General features: G+C 43.9%; 1 protein-coding gene across 2 annotated transcripts in view; it reads right to left on the bottom strand.

The window, feature by feature from the left end:
* ADGRG7 (adhesion G protein-coupled receptor G7) overlaps positions 1-15,927 on the bottom strand; it is a 114,121-nt gene that overhangs the window by 15,912 nt on the left and 82,282 nt on the right. The window lies entirely within an intron of this gene.

Genomic DNA, 15,927 nt, shown 5'->3' on the forward strand with positions numbered 1-15,927 from the left:
GGCCCCCCAAGGAGAGCCACTTCAAGTTCCGCGGGATTGGACATCCGTGCCACCACCAGAATAGTGTTGACTCCACAGATGGGAGTTCAGCCTATCCCTTCAGACTTTAAAGGCCCCCTACCACCAAATACCATTGGGTTACTCCTAGGGCGCTCTTCTGCTGCATTGAAAGGCCTGGTAGTTCATCCCGGAGTTATAGATCAAGATTATGAAGGACAGGTAAAAATCATGTGTTCGGCTCCCAGAGGAATCTATCCTATATCCCCGGGAGACCGCATAGCCCAGCTCTTAGTTTTACCTAGTCTCCACGCCAATTATCCTGCTACCAACACGGAGAGGGGAGAAAGGGGCTTCGGCTCCTCTGACTGGGATTCAGCCTTCATAGTATTAGATTTAGCATACAGACCAAAATTAACTCTTCAAATAGAGGGAAAGAGCTTTGAGGGAATCCTAGACACTGGAGCAGATAAAAGTATTATCTCTGCAACCTGGTGGCCCTCCAAGTGGCCTGTGACCCAATCCTCACATTCATTACAAGGTTTAGGATATGAGTCAAGCCCTTCAATTAGTGCCAAACCATTGAAATGGCGAGCCCCTGAAGGACAAGAGGGTACAGTCACCCCTTATGTACTCCCTCTACCGGTCAATTTATGGGGGAGGGATGTCATGAGAGACTTAGGCCTCAAACTCATTAATGAATACTCCACCCCCGCCCAAGGCATGATGATGGACATGGGATACATCCCTGGCAAGGGGCTGGGGAAACACCAACAGGGACACATAGAGCCCATCCTGCCCAAAGTAAAGAATGACCGTCACGGCCTGGGTTTTTCATAGGGGCCATTGAAGATGCCATGCCCATACCTTGGCTCACAGAGGAGGCCGTATGGGTTCCTCAGTGGCCCCTATCCTCTGAAAAATTAGAAGCAGCTCATTGCTTAGTGCAAGAGCAGCTCCAAGTGGGACACCTAGAACCCTCTGTGTCCCCATGGAACACACCCATATTTGTAATCAGGAAAAGGTCAAGATCATGGAGGTTGCTTCATGATCTGAGAGCAGTAAATGCTCAAATGAGAATGCTTAGACCCGTACAACGGGGACTGCCACTCCTCTCTGCCTTACCCAAAGAATGGAAAGTGCTCATAATAGATATTAAAGATTGTTTCTTTTCTATACCTCTAAGCTCCAAGGACAGGGAAAGATTTGCTTTTACTTTGCCAGCTATTAACCATGAACAACCCGATGCCAGATTTCAGTGGAAGGTCCTCCCTCAAGGAATGGCAAATAGCCCCACCATATGTCAACTGTACGTTCAGCGAGCGCTAGACCCAATTCGTAAGACCTATCCCACGCTAAAGATCATCCATTACATGGATGACATCCTTCTTTGCTCCCCACAACCAGCGGAAATAGAAGAAGCATATATAGATCTCACTAGATCCCTAGAAAATTGGAGACTGAATATAGCAAGCGAGAAGGTCCAAAAATCTAGTGTTAGCAAATTCCTAGGAGCAACCATTTACACAGATGTAATTTGCCCCCAAAAGCTTGAGATAAGACATAATCAATTGCGAAATTTGAATGACTTCCAAAAACTCCTAGGGGATATTAATTGGTTGCGCCCATACTTAAAGATACCCACCACTGAATTGACTCCACTATTTAAAACCCTAGAAGGAGACCCACAACTAACGTCACCGCGCTCCCTCACACCTGAGGCATTACAAGCCATTCGCAAAGTAGAACAAGCTTTGATGACAGCACAATTAAATAGAGTGCAATCGAATGAACCCTTTGAGTTGTGTGTCCTTCCCACCCCAGAGCTGCCAACAGCAGTCTTATGGCAGCACGGCCCACTGATCTGGATTCATCCCCAAGCCTCTCAGGCTAGGACAATAGAGTACTATCCAGCAGCCGTGGCCAAACTTGCTTTGAGAGGAGTAAAAACCTCCATGACACATTTCGGAGAGGCTCCAGCTAAAATTATAACCCCTTACAGCGTAGAACAGATACAAGTATTATGTGCTATGAACGATGATTGGGCCATACTTGCTTACAGTTTCTCAGGAACCTTTGATAATCATTTCCCTAAACATCCCCTCATCAACTTCGCCAAAAATCATCTCCTAGTATTTCCTCGGGTCACTAGCCTAACCCCGCTGCCTCATGGAAAAACAGTTTACACGGACGGGTCTAAGACAGGCACAGGTGCCTATGTCCATGATGGCAAAGTTGTGACAAAAGGCTACACGCCTGACACTCCACAAATAGTGGAATGTCGCATAGTCTTAGAGGTCCTACAAATCTTTCCTGAACCTTTAAATATTGTGTCTGACTCCTGTTATGTAGTTAATGCAGTCAAATCTCTAGAAGTGGCCGGGCTAATCAAAGCGTCCAGCCCAGTAGCCACTTTGTTCAAACAGATACAATCAGCACTACTTCATAGGCAATCTCCTTTGTATATAACTCATATCAGAGCACATTCAGGCCTTCCCGGGCCTATGACCCAAAGCAACCACCTGGCAGACCTCGCAACCAGAAATATAGCTTTTCCCCTGCTAGACCCTATCACCACAGCTTCAAAATTCCATACACAATTTCATGTCACTGCCGAAACACTGCGCAAGCGGTTTAGCATAACCAGGGCCGAAGCTAGGAACATTGTCCTTAGCTGCCAACATTGCTGCAGCTTCCTTCCCACACCTCATGTTGGGATCAACCCCAGAGGTATTAGGCCTTTACAAGTTTGGCAAATGGATGTGACGCATATTTCGTCTTTTGGGAAACTGAAATATGTACATGTATCCGTGGATACTTGTTCAAGAGTCATCTTTGCCTCCCCATTGTCAGGAGAGAAAGCTTCCCATGTCATCCAGCACTGCCTTGAGGCTTGGAGCGCATGGGGGTTACCACAGATTCTGAAAACAGACAATGGCCCAGCCTATACCTCTACAAAATTTGCTCAATTTTGTCATCACATAGGGATAAAACATATCACTGGCCTTCCCTACAACCCACAGGGTCAAGGGATTGTGGAACGCACGAACCGCACGCTCAAATCCTATTTACTTAAACAAAAAGGGGGAATTGAAGATATACCCCCCACACCAAAAACTGCCATAGCCCTAGCACTTTTCACTATAAATTTTTTGAATCTGGATGCTCAAAGCCATACAGCAGCGGATCGCCATAATCAGTGGCCAAAAGACCCACAAGAACTAGTAAAATGGAAGGACGTGTTATCTAACCAATGGAAGGGCCCGGATCCAATCATAATCAGATCCAGGGGAGCTGTGTGTGTTTTCCCCCAGGGTGAAGAAAATCCCTTCTGGATCCCGGAGCGCCTAACGAGGAAAGTCCTAAACAAAGGAGATGTCTTCGCTGTACCTCCTGACCCTGCTCCTGACACTGGAGACCCCGACTCAGGGAGTATTGAGATGGGGAATCCTGTCTGCCTTTCCTAAGCCTATGCCTGTCCGTTTCAATGCAGCCGTTTTTCCGCGCTTTTTCACTACCAATACTAGTATGAACTTGCCCTACTTAGTTAAAGACACCCTAGTAGCACCCCTGGGAGAAAACCGATCCTTCGTAACTAATGGGTCATTATGCTTCACCACTCAGAATCTAGCTGGCTGTATCTCCCTGAAACGGAGGAAATACGGATGGTTCAGTGACATAATTCTAGAGGCCAGTAGCCTCCCCGTTATGTCAGCTAAATTTGAAGGGCCTAATAAGGAAGGGAGCCCGTCCTATAAAAACATGACTATCCACCAGATGGTTCTCTGGATCAATGGCACATTTGTACACTCTCCCAGGAACAATTCCACCGACAGGCCTCGTCAACCCAAATATGCCTCCCATTGTGTGGGCAACTATGAGGGAGAGCTGTGGCCCTGGACTGACTGTCAGTCAACTGTAGTAACGTGGGCAACTGAGAGGCAGGAGTTTACCATCTCCCCAGATATGGAGGGACGGCCAGCCAATGAGGCTTGGTGGCCAGTAAAGGTGCTCGAAGGCGAGTTTCGTCAGCAGCTGAGCATGAACCCCTTCCATAAATGGATGCTGTGTGGAGTCAATGGATCGTGTACCGACCTCTCCCCCTTTTCCGCCCTCCAGGGTGGGGGAATCGGTGTAAAAAATATCACCTTTTGGTGCGAGAATAACCACATGCGCGCACACTGGAACATGATCATGACCCATAACAACGAGAACTACACGTGTTCAGCAAAATCAGGTCCAGAGTCACCTAATTCCCTTTTTCCACCTTCTCCAGTATGCGTATACCCCCCATTTCTGTTTATCTTATCCAATAGTAGCTTTGACTCCTGCTCCAATGAAACCTGCTTTCTGTCTCAGTGTTGGGATGCGCGTAACTTTACCAATGCTTTGGTAGTCCGCATCCCCCGTTGGGTCCCTGTTCCCGTAGACGCCCCTAACACCATGACTCTGTTTCGAGAAAGGCGCGATTTCGGTGTTACAGCCGCCATAGTGCTCCTGATCTCCGCGACCGCGGTCGCAGCCACCGCCGCTGGTATAGCTTTAGACACCTCCATCAAATCGGCTACAGAGCTCAATAACCTTGCAGCCTCAGTAGCTTCTGCCCTGGACCAACAGTCCACACTTGATGGCAAACTGAAAGGAGGAATAATGATCCTCAATCAACGCATAGATCTCGTGGAGGAACAAATGGAGGTGCTCTGGCAAATGGCCCAATTGGGATGTGAGCGGAAATATCGTGCCCTCTGCATCACTAGCATTCAATATAAAAATTTTACACGGGCAGCTAATCTGTCACGAGACCTGTCCCAGTATCTTTCAGGAAACTGGTCCCAAGACTTCGATGGGACACTAGAAGAGCTGCGGCGAGAAATTATCCACATCAACTCCACCCGTCTAGATATCTCCGTAGCGGAAGGACTCTCTTCCTAGTTCCTCAGAGCTCTCTCCCACGTCAAGGAGTGGGCGGGCATGGCTGGGATGGGCGTGTTCCTGCTTGGAGGTCTCATGCTCTTACTCTGGTTGTTATGCAGACTCCGCAACCAACATAAGCAGGACAAGGTGATCCTTGCTCAAGCCCTAATGGCGATAGACGTTGGCGCCTCTCCCCAAGTGTGGCTCAACATGCTTAAGAAGGAAGCTCGGCTTTAGCTTGAGGTAGCTCTTGCACCCTGAGCCCATGTGGCACTGCACCAGGCCCGAGTACCTCAATGCTTAATCACAGCTTTCTTTAAGAAGCTCATGGTGCAAGAGGGTTGAGAAAAAGGGTCCAAACCCTTTGTACCAAGCGGTCCCAACGCCAGCCAGAGGATGCGAGGCAAAGCACTGCAAGAGGTCTTGGACCCCTCTGAGAGGCATGCCTGACTGCATAGGGGTAGATGCCCAGAACCCCTCTCCAAAAAGGGGGCATCAGGAAGTATGATGGAGGTCAGGCCTCTGTCTCCGCCTCTGCTGGCAAGTTCCGCCTTGAGCTTCTGTTAGACAAAAAAGGGGGAGATGTTGGCAGCCGCGCTCAGAAAATAGCGCCCCATGCAGGGCAGCCGGAAGGCCCCGAACTTCCTAATGACAAATCATCCCACACCACTAAACTACATGCTAATTGCGCCTTGGCATAAGGACCAATGAGACCCACCAAATAGTTATGCTAATAAGGCATATGGAGCCGCACCAACCAGGTCAGAGCATGAGAACTATATAAGCAAGCCTCTCCTTCCCCTCTGGGTCCTGCCCAACTCATTTGTTTCACAAAGAGCTGAAGAATAAAGCTTTCTGCAGAAGAATCCTGCTGTTGTTGCATGCTGTTCTTGCCGGCGAGGACAGGGCACGCGACAATGAATAAAGAAGATGCAGCACATAGACTCAATGGAATACTATTCAGCCATAAGGAAGAAACAAATCCTACTATTTGCAACAACATGGATGAAGCTGGAGGGTATTATGCTCAGTGAAATAAGTCAGGCAGAGAAAGACAAATAACAACTCATTTGTGGTGTATAACAAAGCAAAACTGAAGGAACAAAACAGCAGCAGACTCACAGACTCCAAGAAGGGACTAGCAGTAACCAAAGGGAAGGGGTGGGGGAGTGTGGGTGGGGAGGGAAGGAGAAGGGGATTGAGAGGTATTATGATTAGTACACATGGTGTCAGGGGGATCATGGGGAAGACAGTATAGTACAGAGAAAACAAGTAGTGACTCTGTGGCATCTTGCTACACAGATGGGCAGTGACTGCAATGGGGCATAGGGGGGAACTCAATAATATGGGTGAATGTAGTAACCACATTGTTTTTCATGTGAAACCTTCATAACAGTGTATATCAATGATACCTTAATAAATAAATAAATGAAAAGACCCCAAGAGCACAGGCAGGAAAAGATAAAATAAACAAGTGGGACTACAACAAACTGAAGAGTATCTGCGTAGCAAAGGAAACAATAAATTGAAAAGGCAACTTACAGAATGGGAGAAAATATTCACAGAGCCTATATCTGACAAAGAATTGATATCCATAATACATAAGGAACACATTCAACACAATAGTAAAGAAAAGAAAGAGAGAAAGGAAGGGAGAAAGAGAAAAAGAAATGAAAGAGAGAAAGAGGGAAAGAGAAAGCAAGGAAGGAAGGAAAGAAGGAACTTAAAAATGGGCAAAGGACCTGAATAGACATTTTTCCAGAGAAGACATAAAAATGGCCAATATACATAAGAAAGGTGCCCAACATCATTAATCATCAGGGAAATGGAAATTAGAACCACAATGAGATGTCACCTCACATCTGTCAGGTTGGCTAATATTAAAAAGAGATAAAATATGTTGATGAGGGTATGGGGAAAAGGAAAACTTTATATACCATTGGCAGGAATTTAATTGGCACAGGCATTATGAAAACAGTGTGGCAGTTTCTCAAAAAATTAAAAATGTAATTGCTATATGATTCAGCAATCCCACTTCTGGGTGTATATTTGAAGAATTTGAAATCACTATCTTGAAGAGATCTCTGCACATCCACATTCACTGAAGCATTATTTAAAATAGGCAAAATGTGGAAACAACCTAAATGTCCTTTAATGGATGAATGAATACAGAAGATGTATGGTATATATGTACAATGGAATATTGTTAAGCCTTTAAAAACAAGGAAATCCTACCATTTGTGACTATATGGATGAGCCTGGACAGCATTATCCTAAGTGACAGAAGCCAGACAGAAAATGACAAATACTGTATGGTATTACTTACAACTAGATTCTTTAAAAAAAAAAAGAAAGAAAAAATCCAATTTCATAGAGACAGAGAATAAAATGGTGGTTTCCAGGGGCTGGGGGTAAAAGTAAATGAGGTGATGTAGGTCAAAGAGTACAAAATTTCAGTTATAAGAAGAATAAGTTCTGAGGATCTATTTTACAGCATGGTGACTATAGTATATTTATAGAGAGAAAGATGATAGATGATTAGATAGATAGATAGATAGATAGATAGATAGATAGATAGATAGATAGATAGATAGATAGAGTATATATGGTATTGTATACTTGAAAGTTGCTGAGAAATTAAGCATTTCAACCATTAATAAAAGTTAACTATGTTGATAATCATTCCACAATGTATATGTATATCAGATCATCATGTTGTACACATTAAATATAGACAATTATATTTGTCAATTATTCTCAATTATTCCCAATTATTCCACAGGAAAGTTTTTTAAAAAGACAAGATAAACAATCTTATAAAATCTTTAAAAAGAAAAAATTTCAGGGGCGGAGCCAGGATGGCGGCGTGAGTAGAGCAGTGGAAATCTCCTCCCAAAAACACATAGAGCTATGAAAATATAACAAAGAAAAATCTTCCTAAAATAGAGGCCACAGGACACAGGACAACATCCAGACCACATCCACACCTGCAAGAACCCAGCGCCTTGTGAAGGGGGTAAGATACAAGCCCCAGCCCGGCGGGACACGAGCGCCCCTTCCCCCGGCTCCCGGCGGGTGGAGAGAAACCGGAGCGGTTTTTTTTTTTTTTTTTGGCGAGCGCTTTTTGGAAGCCTTAGAGGGACGGGCCCCCGTTGCTGGGGAGGCAGGGTGGCGGGACCGGTGAGGAGGTGCCTGGGAACGGCGCCGGAGGACAAAGAATATCCCGCGTTTCTCCCTGCGAGACTGGCGGGCGGGTGCCTGAGACCGGTGCCTGAGGACGGAGGAGATCGCGCGTTTTTCCCCTTTTTTTTTTCCTCTTTTTGGCGAGCGCTTTTTGGAAGCCTTGAAGGGACGAGGACCCCCATGCTAGAGAGGCAGGGAGGCGGGACTGGTGAGCGGGTGGCTGGGACCGGCGCCTGAGGACAAAGAATATCCCCCGTTTTTCCCTGCGGGACCGGTGGGCGGGTGCCTGAGACCGGCACTTGAGGACAGAGGAAATCGCGCATTTTTCCCCCTTTTTTTTTCTCTTTTCTGCAAGTGCTTTTTGGAAGCCTAAAAGGGACAGGGACCCCGGTGCTAGGGAGGCAGGGCGGCGGGACTGGTGAGCGGGTGCCTGGGACCGGCACCTGAGGACAAAGAATATCCCGCATTTTTCCCTGTGGGACCGGTGGGTGGGTGCCTGAGACCAGCACCTGAGGACGGAAGAAATCGCGCATTTTTCCCCTTTTTTTCTCTCTTTTTGGCGAGTGCTTTTTGGAAGCCTTGAAGGGACAGGGACCCCGGTGCTAGGGAGGCAGGGCGGCAGGACTGGTGAGCGGGTGCCTGGGACCAGTGCCTGAGGACAAAGAATATCGAGCGTTCCTTCCCTGCGGGACCGGTGGGTGGGTGCTTTTTGGAAGCCTTGAAAGGACAGGGACCCTGGTGCTAGGGAGACAGGGCAGCAGGACCAGTGAGCGGGTGCCTGGGACCGGCACCTGAGGACAAAAAAAAAAAAAAAAAATCGCTTGTTTTTTCCTTTTTTTTCCTTTTTTTTTTTTTCTCTTTCTTTCTGTTCCCTCTCTCATTGTTGCTGTTGTTGTTTCGGTTTGGAGAGTGCTTTTTGGAAATCTTAAAGGGGCAGGACAGGTCACTTAGACCAGAGGCAGGGAATCTGGGGATCTCTGGGCACTCTAACCCCCTCGGCAGCAGGGAGCACTGAGGCCCCTTACGGAGATAAATAGCCTCCTGGCCGCTCCCCCTCCAACGGGGCTCCACCATTTTGGAGGAACAGCCCCAGCCAGGCCAAGCCCACAGCAACAGTGGAGATAAACCCCAAAGCAACTGGGCAGGAAGCAGAAGCCCTGTCTGCGCACAGCTGCCCAGCACAAGCAACTAGAGGTCGCTATTCTCCCAGGAAAAGGCTACAAACCAACAAGAAGGGAAGCTCCTCCAGTGGTCACTTGTACCAGCTCTGCAAACTATCTCTATCACCATGAAAAGGCAAAACTACAGGCAGACAAAGATCACAGAGACAACACCTGAGAAGGAGACGGACCTAACTAGTCCTCCTGAAAAAGAATTCAAAATAAAAATCATGAACATGCTGACAGAGATGCAGAGAAAAATGCAAGAGCAATGGGATGAGATGCAGAGAAAAATGCAAGAGCAGTGGGATTAAGTCCGGAAGGAGATCACAGATGTCAGGAAAGAGATCACAGAAGTGAAACAATCCCTGGAAGGATTTATAAGCAGAATGGATAAGATGCAAGAGGCCATTGAAGGAATAGAAGCCAGAGAACAGGAACGTATAGAAGCTGACATAGAGAGAGATAAAAGGATCTCCAGGAATGAAACAACACTAAGAGAAATATATGACCAATACAAAAGGAATAACATTCGTATTATAGGGATACCAGAAGAGGAAGAAAGAGGAAAAGGGATAGAAAGTGTCTTTGAAGAAATAATTGCTGAAAACTTCCCCAAACTGGGGGAGGAAATAATCGAACAGACCATGGAATTACACAGAACCCCCAACAGAAAGGATCCAAGGAGGACAACACCAAGACACATAGTAATTAAAATGGCAAGGATCAAGGACAAGGAAAGAGTTTTAAAGGCAGCTAGAGAGAAAAAGGTCACCTATAAAGGAAAACCAATCAGGCTAACATCAGACTTCTCAACAGAAACCCTACAGGCCAGAAGAGAATGGCATGATATACTTAATGCAATGAAACAGAAGGGCCTTGAACCAAGGATACTATATCCAGCACGACTATCATTTAAATATGATGGTGGGATCAAACAATTCCCAGACAAGCAAAAGCTGAGGGAATTTGCTTCCCACAAACCACCCCTACAGGGCATCCTACAGGGACTGCTCTAGATGGGTGCACCCCTAAAAAGAGCACAGAACAAAACACACAACATATGAAGAATGGAGGAGGAGGAATAAGAAGGGAGAGAAGAAAAGAATCTCCAGACAGTGTATATAACAGCTCAATAAGCGAGCTAAGTTAGGCAGTAAGATACTAAAGAAGCTAACCTTGAACCTTTGGTAACCACGAATCTAAAGCCTGCAATGGCAATAAGTACATATCTCTCAATAGTCACCCTAAATGTAAATGGACTTAATGCACCAATCAAAAGACATAGAGTAATAGAATGGATAAAAAAGCAAGACCCATCTATATGCTGCTTACAAGAAACTCACCTTAAACCCAAAGATAAGCATAGACTAAAAGTCAAGGGATGGAAAAACATATTTCAGGCAAACAACAGTGAGAAGAAAGCAGGGGTTGCAGTACTAATATCAGACAAAATAGACTTCAAAACAAGGAAAGTAATAAGAGATAAAGAAGGCCACTACATAATGATAAAGGGCTCAGTCCAACAAGAGGATATAACCATTCTAAATATATATGCACCCAACACAGGAGCACCAGCATATGTGAAGCAAATACTAACAGAACTAAAGAGGGAAATAGACTGCAATGCATTCATTGTAGGAGACTTCAACACACCACTCACCCCAAAGGATAGATCCACCGGGCAGAAAATAAGTAAAGACACACAGGCACTGAACAACACACTAGAACAGATGGACCTAATAGACATCTATAGAACTCTACATCCAAAAGCAACAGGATATACATTCTTCTCAAGTGCACATGGAACATTCCCCAGAATAGACCACATACTAGCTCACAAAAAGAGCCTCAGTAAATTCCAAAATATTGAAATTCTACCAACCAATTTTTCAGACCACAAAGGTATGAAAGTAGAAATAAATTCTACAAAGAAAACAAAAAGGCTCACAAACACATGGAGGCTTAACAACATGCTACTAAATAATCAATGGATCAATGAACAAATCAAAATAGAGATCAAGGAATATATAGAAACAAATGACAACAACAACACTAAGCCCCAACTTCTGTGGGATGCAGCGAAAGCAGTCTTAAGAGGAAAGTATATAGCAATCCAGGCACACTTGAAGAAGGAAGAACAATCCCAAATGAATAGTCTAACATCACAATTATTAAAACTGGAAAAAGAAGAACAAATGAGGCCTAAAGTCAGCAGAAGGAGGGACATAATAAAGATCAGAGAAGAAATAAACAAAATTGAGAAGAATAAAACAATAGCAAAAATCAACGAAACCAAGAGCTGGTTCTTTGAGAAAATAAACAAAATAGATAAGCCTCTAGCCCAACTTATTAAGAGAAAAAGAGAGTCAACACAAATCAACATAATCAGAAATGAGAATGGAAAAATCACGACAGACTCCACAGAAATACAAAGAATTATTAAAGACTACTATGAAAACCTATATGCCAACAAGCTGGAAAACCTAGAAGAAATGGAGAACTTCCTAGAAAAATACAACCTCCCAAGACTGACCAAGGAAGAAACACAAAAGTTAAACAAACCAATTACGAGCAAAGAAATTGAAACAGTAATCAAAAAACTACCCAAGAACAAAACCCCGGGGCCGGACGGATTTACCTCGGAATTTTATCAGACACACAGAGAAGACATAATACCCATTCTCCTTAAAGTGTTCCACAAAATAGAAGAAGAGGGAATACTCCCAAACTCATTCTATGAAGCCAACATCACCCTAATACCAAAACCAGGAAAAGACCCCACCAAAAAAGAAAATTACAGACCAATATCCCTGATGAATGTAGATGCAAAAATACTCAATAAAATATTAGCAAACAGAATTCAACAGTATATCAAAAGGATCATACACCATGACCAAGTGGGGTTCATCCCAGGGATGCAAGGATGGTACAACATTCGAAAATCCATCAACATCATCCACCACATCAACAAAAAGAAAGACAAAAACCACATGATCATCTCCATAGATGCTGAAAAAGCATTTGACAAAATTCAACATCCATTCATGATAAAAACTCTCATCAAAATGGGAATAGAGGGCAAGTACCTCAACATAATAAAGGCCATATATGATAAACCCACAGCCAGCATTATACTGAACAGCGAGAAGCTGAAAGCATTTCCACTGAGATCGGGAACCAGACAGGGATGCCCACTCTCCCCACTGTTATTTAACATAGTACTGGAGGTCCTAGCCACGGCAATCAGACAAAACAAAGAAATACAAGGAATCCAGATTGGTAAAGAAGAAGTTAAACTGTCACTATTTGCAGATGATATGATACTGTACATAAAAAACCCTAAAGACTCCACTCCAAAACTACTAGAACTGATATCGGAATACAGCAAAGTTGCAGGATACAAAATTAACACACAGAAATCTGTAGCTTTCCTATACACTAACAACGAATCAATAGAAAGAGAAATCAGGAAAACAATTCCATTCACCATTGCATCAAAAAGAATAAAATACCTAGGAATAAACCTAACCAAAGAAGTGAAAGACTTATACTCTGAAAACTACAAGTCACTCTTAAGAGAAATTAAAGGGGACACTAATAAATGGAAACTCATCCCATGCTCATGGCTAGGAAGAATTAATATCGTCAAAATGGCCATCCTGCCCAAAGCAATATACAGATTTGATGCAATCCCTCTCAAATTACCAGCAACATTCTTCAATGAATTGGAACAAATAATTCAAAAATTCATATGGAAACACCAAAGACCCCGAATAGCCAAAGCAATCCTGAAAAAGAAGAATAAAGTAGGGGGGATCTCACTCCCCAACTTCAAGCTCTACTACAAAGCCATAGTAATCAAGACAATTTGGTACTGGCACAAGAACAGAGCCACAGACCAGTGGAACAGATTAGAGACCCCAGAAATTAACCCAAACATATATGGTCAATTAATATTTGATAAAGGAGCCATGGACATACAATGGCAAAATGACAGTCTCTTCAACAGATGGTGCTGGCCAAACTGGACAGCTACATGTAGGAGAATGAAACTGGACCATTGTCTAACCCCATATACAAAGGTAAACTCAAAATGGATCAAAGACCTGAATGTAAGGCACGAAACCATTAAACTCTTGGAAAAAAACATAGGCAAAAACCTCTTAGACATAAACATGAGTGATCTCTTCTTGAACATATCTCCCCGGGCAAGGAAAACAACAGCAAAAATGAGCAAGTGGGACTACATTAAGCTGAAAAGCTTCTGTACAGCGAAAGACACCATCAGTAGAACAAAAAGGAACCCTACAGTATGGGAGAATATATTTGAAAATGACAGATCCAATAAAGGCTTGACGTCCAGAATATATAAAGAGCTCACACGCCTCAACAAACAAAAAACAAATAACCCAATTAAAAAATGGGCAGAGGAACTGAACAGACAGTTCTCCAAAAAGGAAATACAGATGGCCAAGAGACACATGAAAAGATGCTCCACATCGCTAATTATCAGAGAAATGCAAATTAAAACTACAATGAGGTATCACCTCACACCAGTAAGGATAGCTGCCATCCAAAAGACAAACAACAACAAATGTTGGCGAGGCTGTGGAGAAAGGGGAACCCTCCTACACTGCTGGTGGGAATGTAAATTAGTTCAACCATTGTGGAAAGCAGTATGGAGGTGCATCAAAATGCTCAAAACAGACCTACCATTTGACCCAGGAATTCCACTCCTAGGAATTTACCCTAAGAACGCAGCAATCAAGTTTGAGAAAGACAGATGCACTCCTATGTTTATCGCAGCACTATTTACAATAGCCAAGAATTGGAAGCAACCTAAATGTCCATCTGTAGATGAATGGATAAAGAAGATGTGGTACATATACACAATGGAATACTACTCAGCCATAAGAAGTGGAAAAATCCAACCATTTGCAGCAACATGGATGGAGCTGGAGAGTATTATGCTCAGTGAAATAAGCCAAGCGGAGAAAGAGAAATACCAAATGATTTCACTCATCTGAGGAGTATAGGAACAAAGGAAAAACTGAAGGAACAAAACAGCAGCAGAATTACAGAACCCAAAAATGGACTAACAGGTACCAAAGGGAAAGGAACTGGGGAGGATGGGTGGGCAGGGAGGGATAAGGGGGGGAAGAAGAAGAGGGGTATTAAGATTAGCATGCATGGGGGGGAGGGAGAAAGGGGAGGGTGGGCTGCACAACACAGAGAGGACAAGTAGTGACTCTACCACATTTTGCTAAGCTGATGGACAGTAACCGTAATGTGGTTGTTAGGGGGGACCTGATATAGGGGAGAGCATAGTAAACATAGTATTCTTCAGGTAAGTGTAGATTAAAAATTTTAAAAAAAAAAGAAAGAAAGAAAGAAAAGGGGGATTACTCCTTAACAGGATAAAACTATTGGTAAATCAAAGATCAACGCATGCTTTAAATATCCTTAATGTTGATCACTTAAAGGGTGTCAGATGATCAGCTATGGAGGTACTCTTTTCTGATAATATTCCTTTCTCTTAATTAAAAAAAAAAAAAAAAGCAGTTACTGTGTGCTGACCTCCAATGAGTTCTGCACAGTGGTATAGAGGGCATGTCAAAGTTTGGGCAAAGGGTCTGTTTGTTTCTATGCAGAAGATCAAGGCCTAGCTTGGATACCCAGAAAATGAACTAAGATACGATATGAGGAGGAGCTTCCGGCATCAGCACTCTCTGGAGGACTTGTGCCAGGGGATGATCATCAAAAAGCCTCCACAGGGATCCGGACAATGCTGCGGTTGTGGCTGCATCCAGCCCACCGTCTCCTGGACTTGCCATAAGAAGGAGGAGGGAGATGTCTAGGCTGGCATGTGCATACAGTGAGACAATGAATTTGACCGGATCTGTACTGTTGGAACTCAACCAGGAGTTGGGAGGGGTGCAAGTTGTAGCACCCCAAAATCTCATGACTATAGACTATCTATGGTTAAAAGAACATATGGGATGTGAACAGATCCCAGAAATGGGCTGCTTTAATTTGTCTGATGGTTCAAGTACAGTTGGACAATATCCATCATATCATAGATAAATTTTAACAAATGCCTAGGGTGCCTAAATGGTTTTCTTGGCTTCACTGGAGATGGCTGGTAATTATAGATTTGCTTTGTTTATGTCACCGTATTCCTATTATGTTAATATGTGTGTGCAAATTAATTAGTAGTTTAAAACCTGTACATACTTAAGGTACTATACAAGAAGATATGTCAAAGAAATAATCAATCCTCCCAAGTTTCCTTCATATGCTACATCTATAGCTTTTCTTCTTCCTTCCTAATTACAAACCTTAAATAGAATTCGTGCCTCATATCGAATTTACCGAGTATCATAATTCCTCCAGGTGGTAAAGATACCTCGAGACAAGTGCTGGGCATAGAAGCCACAGGGCATAAATCTGCAAAGAAGTAAAAAGCTAACCTTTGCAAACAATATGGCTTCTCTCTCACTTATCAACTTTACATTTCCCTATGGCCCCGGAAGATGACTGGTTAGCCAGAGATGGGTAAGATTCCTCAAGGGAGGAACAACCTAAGACAGGCACAGTCGCAGGGGGGCCATCAGGTGAGAATTTGGGGATCAACAGAGGTGAGGCTCAGAACCTCACCCCCCCTGCTTTG

The sequence above is a fragment of the Manis javanica genome, chromosome 3, assembly GCF_040802235.1.
Source record: "Manis javanica isolate MJ-LG chromosome 3, MJ_LKY, whole genome shotgun sequence".
NCBI lineage: Eukaryota > Metazoa > Chordata > Mammalia > Pholidota > Manidae > Manis > Manis javanica.